General features: G+C 37.5%; 1 long non-coding RNA gene across 1 annotated transcript; it reads right to left on the bottom strand.

Moving 5' to 3' along the window:
- Positions 1-2,711: 2,711 nt before the first annotated feature.
- LOC142162819 (uncharacterized) lies at positions 2,712-12,608 on the bottom strand. The gene is made up of 2 exons (XR_012694253.1): positions 12,222-12,608; positions 2,712-3,006 (listed from the first exon to the last, which is right to left on the bottom strand). It is a non-coding gene; the product is annotated as an uncharacterized LOC142162819 (long non-coding RNA).
- Positions 12,609-13,853: the final 1,245 nt, after the last annotated feature.

The following is a 13,853-nucleotide window of genomic DNA, read 5'->3' as shown; positions in this document are numbered from 1 at the left end:
AGTTATGGACAAATCAACAGATCATGCAAGATGAATGTAGTAAACCCCAACATGGAGAATTCAGCCTCGCAGTAATGTCATTATAATACTTGAGATATATTCAAATAGGAGTCGGGGTGGTTAAAAGTATCGTATGTGTGTTATGGGGATAAAAGAAAGTTCCACTGGGAAGGTAATCAAAATATCAGTTCAGAAGCAACCCTACAAGCAAAAGGGCATGGAGGTAAGCAACTACAGATAATTATAGGCAAGGAAGGACATCAAAAGGTCTGTAATAAGCTCATAGCTTTACGAGGGTCAAAGGTTCTCCCTAAGTACTAAAAAGAAAGACTAGCTGAGGAAATAAGGAAGAAGGCTTCAACCTAAGCTGGGTGACCTAAGGAGGAAATGGTCTTATAACGACAGTCTCACACAACATTGTATGCACTCCAAGAGAAAATGACACCTACCGTGGCTAAGGAACGGGAAGTAAAATCAGAAGTGATATTCAAGATCATATGAGTTCTACGGAATTCTAGTATGCGTGGACACCAAGATAAGCTATGTATGCATGCAAGAAGGGGGCAGAAAGACCAAGAAAGTAATTGCATACATTTGAAGAAAGATGAGATGGAACAAAAATAATTATTCGATTCATGATCCAGAGTTAGTTATGTTATAAACGCACTTAAGATTTTGGAGTTTTATACATGCAGCGTATACAGCCGTAGAAAATTTCGGTATAAGTTAAAAGAAAGAATTGAGCCTAGGCCATAGAAAAAGGACTGTATCAAGGATATTCCTCAGAGCCTATGAAAGGCTAAACGTAATAACCAATACCATGAACTGCATATCGGGAGGTAGCTTAAGCCTACATAAAGGCGGATCAGAAAAAGGAGGAAACTAAAGAGATACATTAACGAAGTAAATCAGGAATCTGATTATTGGACCCTAAAATTATAGAAATCGTGATTGAGAACATTGTAGAATCACTATTACTATCAAAGGTACAAGAGAGATAATGCAGTAGCCATATTCTATAACTGCTCTATGATAAAGCCAATTAGAAGTGTCCCAACCTCATAAGAAGTTAGTATGAAGCTCTCACGAGATTGTGTAAAGAGGTGCATGTATTATAATAGAAGTTCAAGGTGTGGATGTGAATTATACCTATGTGGAGGGAAGGTCATGAAAGAGGTAGAAGATGTGATGTGAGGCTTTAAGGAAAGTAAGGTAAAGGTGAACAATGTACGAGATACTCAAAAGCAGAAGGTTGAGAATATTCCATACTTGGGATAGAAGGCTAGAAGCGTGGGGATTCAATATTCAGGAATGATAGAAGCAACATCAGTAGCATATCTTCCAGCCTATGGTCTAGGTATCGAAAAGCCTGATTATGAGAGTAAAAAATAGTTAGAGACGATGTGATGTCTCGCTTGATGTTCCAGAACAACATAAGGAAATCTATGGTGCAAGCAAGTTGAAGGAAGGCCGCGAATAGAATAAATAGATATGTATAGGTCCCAAGCTAAAGTATAGTAAAGAAACAAAATTTTATGACAGGAGTAAGAACGAGAAAAGGCGAGTGAGATGGTGACGAGAACGGATAAGTCATCGGGATTAAAACCCATGAAAACAAGAAAGCTAATGGTTTCTCTAAGTTATAGAAAGTTCAGTATAGCCTGAATGAACTCAAAGGAGTCTAAGACTAACAACATTCAGAAGAGATGGAATGCTGCCCTGTTAATAGAATGAGGGTGTAATTATTATAGACAAAAAAATGACGTTTGGGCCTTCGATTGAGTAATGATCTGACAAATAAAATAAAGGGATCTCATGAATTGGACAGGATTAAAATACCCATGCAAGATGAATCACATTGGGATGCCATGAGATACGGTTATGAAAGTAGGGTATCGCCCCAGGTGGATCGATCTAATCATTTCAGATGTTCCCCGATAAAACGTAAATCCTAGCAGTAATATTACATAAAAGGTTAAGTTATCAGTGGTGGATTATGGATCAAAATTGAGGTGAATCAATAATAGATGGATAAAAGTTATAAAGTATAAGAGGAGATTAGGCCGTCATTCTTAAGATGAACAGTAATATGGAAACATTAGAGGACATAGATTTATACGTATGGGATAAGCAATGAAAGTAGCCTGGGATTTGGTAGCAGACCTCAGTAACGAGAAGTCGAGGTAAGAGTTATGGTATAGTATGACCTATGTAGATGCAGTAACGTCATACGAATGGATAACCAGGTCTGTAAAATAAGATATAGCAATATTCGTAAGTTCGACAAAAAACCAAGCGAAGAACTTCAGGATTAGCTAATACCTGGAGGAAAAAGGAGAGGAGAGTCGCATAGGCATATTTACAAGGTCAGTATCGTAGAAACTGCATGATGGGAGGTAGCAACAGTTACGAGATTGGAAGGAATTCGATCACAAGTCATGGCGTGGGAAAGAGGCCTAAATGGGGAATGCCCTGGCCTTTAGACTTATTCACAGAACAGTTGCCAGATGGCAAGAGGACTACTAAAGTATTCGCAAAATCTATGGGATATGAGAACGATAAGCGCATCAGTCAACATTCAAGGATGAATGTTCCAAAGGAGGAAATGATGTTGTCACGACCCTAAACCCGGACCCGGTCGTGATGACGCCTCTCGTGAAGACAAGGTCAGTCGACACTTCCCATATCTAATTATTAATAATTAAACCATATGACATAAATCTAAAGCATGATAAGATACTCCAAAGTTAACATATAATAGCATAATTCACGGAAAATAACCCAACACAGCTCGATACCGGGGTGTCACTAGTCATGAGCATCTAACAAAATGGAATACTCCAATATATATATAACTACAGAGTTTAATACAGAAACTAAGAACATGTAGAAGTAAGATAGGGAAGAGCTCTAGGCTGCAAGCACCAACAGCTACCTAAAGACTCCTCGGATCTGCCTGAGCCGGAAATGATCAGCACTCGGGAGCGGGACCAGATATGCCTAAATCTGCACACAGGGTGCAGGGAGTAAAGTGAGTACTCCAACTCAATGAGTAATAATCATAAATAAATACTGAAAGCAAGAAATCACGTAAGGCACAAAAACATGCTATAATGAAGCAGTAAAACCATTAAAACAGTAAACCAATGAAAGATAGGTAAAAATCCTTTAACTCAATTTAACTTCATGAAAAGCCTTTTTCAACAATTAAACAGGTAATTGACAGTGATTTATGAAAATAAACACATAAAGGTTTGCCCCTTGGGCACAGTATCAATAAATTCGCCCCTCGAGCAACATCTCAGAACAATACCAGCCCTTCGGGCAATCACATAGAACAATACCAGCCCCTCGGGCTCAATCTCACATCACAATGGGTACCCGCGCTCACTGGGGATGTACAGACTCCTAGAGGGGCCCCTTACGGCCCAAACACAATATCAAACCACCTCGTGGCATCATCACTAGGCCCTCGACCTCATATAAATCAAGCCACCTCGTGGCGTACATATCTCAGGCCCTCGGCCTCATAATCAGTATCAAACGTTTCCTCACAATATATGCCATCGGCCTTACTCAGTCAAAATCCTTACAAGCCACTCGGGCAATAGTAAAACATGATTCTCAGCCCAAAAATATCATTTAAAAGATCATGTAAGTGTTAAAACAGAGTAAACATGATTGAGTACAAAAACAGTGAAATATAACATGACTGAGTTCAAGTATAAAGTCAAAATAGTGAGGAAATACCAGTAAAAATCTGCGAAGGGTTCAAATAGTTGGCACAAGGCCCAAATATGGCATTCAGCCTAAATCATGATGATAGCAAATAGGTTTCAATCAAATACATGGTAAAATAGTCATTCGGGATGGACCAAGTCACAATCTCTAACAGTGCATGACCCCACGCTCGTCATCAAGCTTGTGCGTCACCTCAATTTAGCGCTATGATGTACAATTCGGGGTCTCAAACCCTCAGAGCATCATTTACAATCATTACTCACCTCTATGCGGTCCGAACTCTATCCTGCGATGCCCTTACCTCTCGAATCAGCCTCCGGATGCTCCAAATCTAACCAAAATTAGTACAAACCATCAAAATATGCTAAGAGAACAAAGCCCACTCGAAAATATCCAATTTACATCAAAAATTTCGAAATTGATCAAACCCGACCCCCGGGCCCACAATTCAGAATTTGACAAAATTTACAAAACTAGAATCCTCATACTCTCATGAGTCTAACCATACCAAAATTATCCAATTCCGATAACATTTGGTCCTTCAAATCATCATTTTACATTTTTGAAAGGTTTCAAAAAATTTCTTCCCAAATTTCATCCCATATAATGAATCAAATGATGAATTCAATAATAGATTCATGTACTCTAGCCAAATCCGAGTTAGAATCACTTACCCCGTTGAATTTCTTGAAAAATCTTCGAAAAATCGTCAAAATCCGAGCTCACTAGGTCAAAATATGAAATAAAACCCTAACCCTCGTATTTATAGAGCACCTCCCAGATTTCTACCACTGCTGACCGCACAAAATCGAGTGCGGACCGCGGTGGAGCACCGCTGACTGCACAAAAGCTAGTGCTGACCGCGGTGGATTTGACTGCAGTGATAGGCTTTGGTATTTTAGCCATAACCTTTGCTACAGATATCCAAATACCTATTATAATATGTTTCCGAAACCTAGATTCAAAGATCCACAACTTTCGTTTTTGAATCATCCCAAAATTCCTTGTAGATCAAAAGATATAAGCTTCTGAAGCCAGACCAGTGAAACCTTCCTCACCGCGGACCGCATAAAATCGAGAATGGCCGCAAAGCCCCCACCACGGCCGCACAAAATCCTTTGTGGACCGCACTGGTGTCTGCAACCTCTCTGAACCTGTAACAACTATGTTTTTAGGCCTAAAACATCCCCGAACCTACCTGAAACTCACCCGAGCCCCCGAGACTTCAAACCAAATGTACCAACACATCCCGTGATATCATTCAAACTTGTTCAAATCTTCCGAACGCTCACAACAACATCAAAACACCAATTTAACATAGGATTCAAGCCTAAGAACTCCAAAAACTCTTAAATTATACTTTCGATCAAAAAGTCTATCAAACCTCGTCCGAATGAATTGAAATTATGCAAGCATGTCACATTCAATACTACGGAGCCACTCCAACTTTCGGAATTCCATTCCGACCCTTAGATCTAAATCTCACTATCGGACCGGAAACTTCAAAAATTCAACTTTCGGCATTTCATATCTAATTAAACTATGGACCTCCAAAACACAATCCAAACACTCTCCTAAGTCCCAAATCACCTAACAGAGCTAACCAAATCATAAGAATTCTGATCCGAGATCATATACAAACAAGTCAAATCTTGGTCAAACCTTTCAAAACTAAGAACTGTTCTTCCAAATTCATTCTGATTACCCTGAAAACCAAAACCAACGATTATAAGTTATAATACATCACACGGGGCAAGTCATGCCCGAGAACTGGCGAGCGAAGTGCAAAAGCTCAAAACGACCGTTCGGGTCGTACAAATGTTACACCCCATATTTTCGTAAAGGAAAATACGCCATACATAAATTAATGAGAGCTCGGAAGTGAGAGGGGGTTAAGTCAATCAGCTTGAGTCGGTCTCAAAAGACTTTTGTTCTGCACTAACTCTGATAGTTTCACACCAGTAGCATTTGTATTTGCAGCTCAAACAACTTTATCCCAATTGGAGATCTTTGCTTAGGTGACCTTTTCCGATATCTTGAATGACTTCCTGCTTTTGAGCAATTTGTCTGTCGGAGAGAATCACCAGTTATCTTTGCTTGCGCCAAGTAGGCTGACAAGAGTCTTTAGGGGGGGGGCTTTGCATGAATTCTCAAGACATGTTGACAGTAATAACTGAGTGTGCTGGCCAAATTTACTTTGTGCAACTGAAAAGCTGGTAGCAGTTTTGAGATCTTTTCTTGCTTGTTTTGACAAGGACTGACTCAGAGTGGAGGACACAATGGTGCAAAGAAACAAGTATCAACAAGAAATGCCCCTGTCGGAAGGACAGAAGGAAGAATTTTTTTTTCAATAACTAGCCTTAATGATCATGACATGCATTTTGGACTTAATAGCCGATCTATCAAACTGACCAAATCTTCACTTTTACCATTCTTATGATCTTTGAAGTCGAGCCTATCCGTTTCAATCCTTTGCATCAGCTTCATGACTCACTTTCGACTAATGGTGCCCCGAGAAATTTTCACCAACAAGCCTCTCTCATTTATTCATCTCTACTTACTGTCGCCTTACTATGCCCGTGAGGGTTTTCACTAATAAGACTCTCTCATTTTTCTTTTTCTTTTTCATTCCTTTTTTTTGCGAGCAACTCGACGATGTTCTACGTTGTGTGACAACTGTTGCTCATTGCATGCGTCTCTTGGAATTCTTGAAGGCATATTGGGAGGTCTTTATTTGGAAGGTTTTTGGATAGGGTTGGAAAGAAAGGTTGGCATAAAGGCTCAAAATAAACTCAAAATGAGGGGTTGTAGACTTACAACTCTTAGAATTGACTCTTTCAAAAATAAAATAAAATTTTTGCCCCAATTTCAGATACTGGGAATTTTTGGATTTTTTTTATTTTTTCTATTTTTTTTCTTTTTCTTCTAAATTCTTATTTGGTTGGACCGAACCGTGAGGCTGCCTACGTATCCTTATTTTAAAGGAATCAGATCTAACGTAGTTCAAACATATGACCTAAACTATTTTTCATCTTTCTTTCTGTTTCTCTTTTCCTTTTTTCTTTTTTTCTCTTTTCTTTTTTTTTTCTTTTTTTCTTTTTTTTGTTTGCCCCAGCTTCTATTTTTGAGGGCATGGACCTTTGATAATTTTTTTTCTTCTGAATTCTAAGAATTGCTCCAGTTTGTACTCTTGGGACATGGATTTTTTTTGACTCTAAACTTGATTCCCAAAGAGGGTAGTCAAAGAAAAATAACACAGGCTTAAAAGGGGTAGCAAAGGATATGAAGTGTTTGGGTAGCAGAAAAAGGACCTCCCAACCTCAAGAACGTCAAACATGGTATCTTTTCGCGATCACAGCATTGACGAACATGTCTGTCTTCTTGGTGTGCCGTGGTCACAAGACATTTCTCATCCCTTAGTGCCAAACTTTCCAACAAACATCAATTGATTAAACATACTCAAACCCGATCTTCACAATGATTTGAAGGTGAATTTTACTCGACCTTAGTTCCAAAGTATTCCAACTCTTTATTCATCCTCAAAAGTATTTTTTTTAGTTATCCAATTCCAGATTAAATCAGTTCCTAAGATCTGGCCAAAATTTCCGCATGCATGTCATGTCATTAGAACTAGCAAGAAAAGAACTAGGAATAGAATGACACAAAAGGATAAACTGTATTTTATTGAGTAAAGGATGAAAGGGTTTTACAACTAAACAAGAAACCTAAAATACGAGTTACAACCCTAAAATAACCCGAATAATGAAAATAGCAACAGAACAGATAGACAAGACTCACACAAACAGAATGGAGGGATAGAAGGATTTGACTCAATAAAACAAATAAAATCTGGATCACAACCCTGAAATAACCCAGATAATAGAAAAAACATCAAAACAAGCTACCAAGATTCCTTCCTAGTGAGGAGAGAATGACTTTTCAATTGCTAGGCTTGATATTTAGCCTCAAATTTGCTCATCAGAATCAGCAGAGCCTTCCAATTTCAAAATCATTAACTCCAGTTAGCAAATTCCCAAGAGGATTCTCATACTCTCTGTCACCACGCATCATCCCCACAAAGTGTGCATCATCATGTGCGGGTAAAGGATTCTGCGCGATATTTTGGGTGTCACTGTCTTGGATCACAATCAGGTTTTCCTGGATCATCCTTTCTATTTCTCTTTTCAAATCCCGATAACTTTCAACATTGTGCCCCTGGGCATTGGAATGATATTCACACCTTTTAGAATGGTCAAAGCTTCTTGCACGTGGGTCCACATAATTTGGAGGAATAGGTGCAATCATGTCAAAATGCTTTAATTTCTCAAATAAGCTTGCATAGGACTCTCCTATTGGTGTAAAATTATCTTTCGACTTTTGTTCCCCTCTATACCTCTGGCCTCGATGTGGGTTATAGGGTACCTAAAAATTTTGTGGAAGCTGGTGGAGATTTTGTGATGCTCGTGCTCGCCTTCTAGGGTGTTTTGGTGGCTGGACAATATACTGATGCAAAGCGACAGAGTATTGTGGGTTCTGAGGTGGATAATACTGCTCAGGGGAGTCATGGAAAACTTGAGGAGGCTGCTCATACCTTCGAGATGTTCTCCTGGGACCTCTTCTCAACCCTGATGTCATCATGATTTCTTCAACCTTCTCATTTGTGTCGCTAAAATTATCATACTCAACCCAGACAGCATGAGTTGTGGCTTTAAAAACTGCTTGACTTATAATTTTTCTTGTCTTAAGACCATTCTCTACCATTTCTCCCATTTTGATTGCTTCCGAGAAGGATTTGCCAACTACGGACATCATGTTTTGAAAGTAATCTGGCTCTTGCGCTTGAAGGAATACAGTGATTAGCTCGTGGTCATCCATGGGTGTCTTAGCTCGAGTTTCTTGCTCTCTCCATTTAATGGAATATTCCCTGAAACTTTTACTCGGTTTCTTCTTCAGATTTGAAAGGGAAATGCGGTCTGGGGCAATGTCGATGTTGTATTGGAACTGATTGACAAAAGCATGTGCTATGTCATTCCAGACGTACCAGCGAGATGTGTCTTGATCCATAAACCATTCAGAGGCTACCCCCGTAAGGCTTTCCCCAAAATAAGCTATCAGCAATTCTTTATTTCTTCCCGCACCTCTCAGTTGATTGCAATACCTTTTCAGGTGGGCTATGGGGTCTCCATGTCCATCATACTTTTCAAATTTGGGAGTCTTGAAACCAGGCGGCAAGTGGATATCGGGGAACATGCATAGATCTTTGAAGGCAACACTCTTTTGACCTGCTAACCCTTTGCATATTTTTTAACCGTTGTTCTAAGCTTTTAACTCTTTGGGTCATTTCTTCTTGTACCATCTTTCGGGCAGGCTTCTCAATGTTTGCAGGAAGATCAAACGAGTACGAGTGGTACTCAGGAGAGTGGTACTGCTCTTGTTGTGTAGCAAATTGTGACTCATGACGAGGCTGTCCTTGACCACTGGCCCATGTTTGACACATTTCGGTCATTTGCTGTTTCGGTATTCTATTTTTCTCAAACACAATAGACTCTTGTTGAACCCTCTGATCCTGAGCCTCTTGAGCACTTGTAACAGCTTCGATGTCAGTTATCATTTTTCCTTGGATCTTGTGTTTCCAGCTTACCATAAACCGACCACCTCAACTTTCTTCACAATTCAAAACAAAACATGTTAGAATGGACTCAGTCGGTCCTTATTATTATCAATATTTTCATTTTTTCATTTTTTCATAATTGTTTTTCATTTCTTTTTAATGGTGATCGAACCTGATGTAGTTGCCTACGTATCATGTGGAAACATGAATCAGATCTTGCGTAGTTCGGGAAGATCATGAATAAAGTAAATAAACTAACTCTTTTTTTTATTTTGAAATTCTTTTTTTTTCGAAAGAAATACTTACAAAGCAGAAAGAAAATACTTTTGGATTTCAATTTTTTTTAAGGATTTTTGAAAAGAAAGACTTCTAAAGAAAAGAAGAAAAAAAATATTTTCTTGAATTTTAACTTTTTTTCTGAAAATTTCGAAAGAAAAACTTCTAAAGAAGAAAGGAAATATTTTTTGGAATTTTACTTTGAATTTATGAAAGAAATACTACAAAAGAAAAGAGAATTTTTTTTTTTGAATTTGCAAACAAATAGTTTTGGATTTTGAGAGAGATGAAAAGAAAATATTTTTGTATTTATTTTTTTAAAAAAAAAATTGGGGTCTAAAAGAAAGACTTTCTACAGAAAGAAGTAAATGAAAATATTTTTTGTTTTTTTTAAAAAGAAAATGATGTCTCAAACAAAAGACTTTTCTAGAGAGGAAGTAAAGGAAAATATTTTTGGATTTTTTGAAATTAAGGTCTAAAAAAAAAGACTTTTCTAGAGAGGAAGTAAAGGAAAATACTTTTGGATTTTTTGAAAATTATGGGCCGGAACCGATGAGGTTTGCATACGTATCTCACATCCGGTGAGAATCAGACCCGCGTAGTTCGCGTAGTTTTGACGGAACAGGAAAACATGACACTTGAAAATTTTGGCTCGTTTTGAAATGACTTTTTTTTCTAGAATTTTGGCAGATTTTCAGAATTTTCTAAATACCTACCTCTCACTTTTTGTTTCTTTTTTCTTCTTTCTCCTCTTTTTTTTTGTTTTTTTTTTTTTTCATTTTCTTTCCCTATTCTAGAAGTCATTCAACATGCAAGCCGAAACAGACAGATACATAAGTAACACGTAAGATGCATCAAGATGGTCTTTTGATTTTTGGGTACACCTGTCCTAAACGGACCCAACCCCTGTGTTGAGTCTCCAAAGTCAAAATGCACATGATGCAAACAAGCGTTCCTACTAGGGATCCGGCATGAGGCTATGTTATACTAGGTTTAAAAATCTGGGTTTATTTGTTCTAGACCTGGCTTACCCGAGCGGATAGCTCGAGCCGAGGTGGGGCAGCGTACTAGGAATACAGAAGCTTCACAGGCTTTGCAACTTGCCCGAACCTCGTTCTAAAATTTGTGATATGACTCTAATAGAAGAGAAGTCACACGAAGTGCACACTCCTCCATGATTTAAAAGACTTAGAGAGAGGAAGAGTTTCGTAGCAGTTTATATACAGTTCACAGAATATCAAAGCGGTAAAAGCAACAATTAGCCCATTAGGCCCAAACATGTAACAAAATCAGATAATGGATAAAGCCAACTATAACAATTCATCTAAGCTCGAATTCTTGAAGCCTGAACCAGAGATTCTGGGTTCGATCCCCAGCAGAGTCGCCAAAGCTGTCACACCTCCTTTTTACACACCCGAAGGTAGTATAAGGGAGTTTTTCCAATTTAAGTGACATTATTCGAAATGGGATTAATTATTCATTTTTTGTTCAGAATCGCCACTTGGGATGGTTTGTTTTCTAGTGTCCCAAATCACCGGTTTATTTTTAAATCCCAAATCGAGGAAGATTTCGACTTTCCTTTTGAAGTCTGCGAACAAAAAATTCTGAGTAAGGAATTCTGTTAACCCGGGGGAAGGTGTTAGACACCCCCGGATTCCGTGGTTCTAGTACGGTCGCTTAAACTATCATAATTGACCTATTATCTGATCTTAAAACATGTTTTAGCCTATGGTATAATTTTAAATTATTAACTACTTTTAATTAATTTTAGAAAGATTCAACATTATCTGAAACACGTCTTTGAACCACGTCACATGAAATGCACCCGCGGTCCACGACACATTTTATTTAACGTTGTTGAGATTTGGATTTGGGTCACATGAAATGCACACCCGAGTTTAAGGAAATTAATTTAAATAACGCACCTAAAGCAACTACGCACTTGAATTATTTTCCTAATCTTTGAGATTATTGTGAAGGCTATAAGATTGTGGATGTTTATTTTTGTGTTAAGGGCTTTATAATGTTCCTATTATTTTAAAGTATAATTATTTAAAGACATGAAAAATAAACTAGCTACAAGTAGGACCAACTTAACTTAAAATGGTTCATTCTCATTATCGTCCAAAGAAGAAGGAAAGCAAATTCTCTACTTACTTTACTGAAACATTTCATCAACAGTTAATCCCAAACCAATTAATACTAAAGAAATCGCTAACAAGACACATATGAACTTAACTTTACCATATCAATTTTTCAATTCCAACTAGAACGACTCATAAAGTAAAATAATAAAATATTAATGAAACAAAAACATGACCCATTAAGATCTAGCTATTTTCAACGTAGAAGACTTACTGCCATTTTATAACTATACAAATTAGCATTCTCATAGAACAACATATAAAAGAAAAGATAATGAAATAGCCAATATCCGTAAAGAGGAAGAACACACAAGTTAATTTTCTCAAGCTTAATATTAAACATAATGCAAATCACAAGCAGCTTTCAAACAAACAGAACCTATAAAAATGAGATTCAAGCATTACATCATCCAATCAAACGAGTTACATGAATGAAATCAAAGTCATACCTCAACAGCCAAGTAAATATCCCAAAATAACCAGATAAAGGCTGAACAGGTGAATCAATGGGACAGGGACAACAGAGCAGTAGCGAACAACAATTCCATCGGTCTCCTTTCTTTTTTTTCACTACCTTTAGCTTTTGAATTCCCAAATCTGGGATTTTTGAATTTCGAAAATCATGGTCTTTTTGTGGAAATGGCGTGAGTGAGGGGTGAGGAGGAAGAAGGCTAGAGTTTCTTCAAAAGGAGGGGTTCTATGGTGTTTTTTCTTTTTTTGAGAAATGAAAAATGAAGAAGCCATGATTACTTTTGTTGTTCTTTTTGCAGAATGGGGTTATGGGGAGCTCCTTAGAGCTGATGGAAAACGGCGGATTCCTTTTGGTATTAGGTGTTAGATACTATTATATAGGGGTATGGATTAGGTTAGGGGTATGGGCCTAGGAAATATGGGCTTGGTAATTATAGATTAGGTCCAAAAATAAGGCCTAAAGATGGGTTGTTCGAGCCCAAATTTTATTCTTTCTCGCGAACGAGATTAAAATACGATCTCATTTATTAATTAGTCCTACTTAAGTAAAACAAATGTTAAAATTAGACTGACCATTAAAATAAACTATTTTTTTGGTATTTTCAAGATTAAAAATGACTAGAAAACATTAATGGAACAATTTTTGTAATTTTGATTTTTCTTGTAATAAAATAAAGTAAAAGAGTAAAAATAAGTTGAAATAGCTATATTAGGCCTAAATTAAATATTTACGAGCTAAAATATAAATTTTTTTGGGGAGGATAAAAAATCACATGTCTACAATGAGCACTGAGTACCAATTATTTGAAACAGTTTCATAAACCAACCTTATGAATCTCTCACAAAACCCCATATTCCTTAACACCTTAGTCAAGAATAACTAAGAAAGCCTATCATAAGCTTTAGTCATATCAAGCTTCATTACTACATTAGGTCTGGCTTTAGTCCTTAACCTTGTCTCAGTAATGATCTCCCGAGTTAAAAGCACATTCTCAGCTATACTCCTCCCTTTCACAAAGCCTGTCTGCTCTTCAGAAATAATATTAGAAAGTAGCCCTACTAACGTCTCATGGATCACCCTTGAGATAATTTTATTGGTAAGGTTGCTAAGGCTTATGGGCCTCATGTCAGAAAATATTGTCACCTCCTTTTTCATTAGCAGTAACACCAGGTTAGTATGAGTTACACATTTGGGAAGATCCTACTAATTAAGAAAAGATCTCACCATATCAAAGATGTCATCTCCAATTATGTCCCAACAAGAGTGATAAAAGCATCCTATGAAACCATCTGGACCCCCTGCACTCTCTCCATTAAGGCCAAACATAGCTTATTTTGTTACACCCCGCAATATTACGATGATGTTACGTCCTGCAGTATTATATACGATGATGTTGCGCTTACATTATTATATTACGATGATGTTATGCTTCGCAGTATTAAGTTACGACAATGTTGAACTCTGCAGTATTATATTACAATGATGTTACGCTTTGCAGTATTAAGTTACGACGATGTTGCACCCTGTAGTATTGTATGTTGAATTTGTTGTAAGGTAATTGACATCAGTCCAAGTAAAAGATTATTTGGAGATTATAAAGATTATGCTA

This window comes from Nicotiana tabacum, chromosome 8, assembly GCF_000715075.1.
Source record: "Nicotiana tabacum cultivar K326 chromosome 8, ASM71507v2, whole genome shotgun sequence".
In the NCBI taxonomy this organism is placed as follows: Eukaryota; Viridiplantae; Streptophyta; class Magnoliopsida; order Solanales; family Solanaceae; genus Nicotiana; species Nicotiana tabacum.
This window is presented reverse-complemented; position numbering and strand designations above follow the sequence as displayed.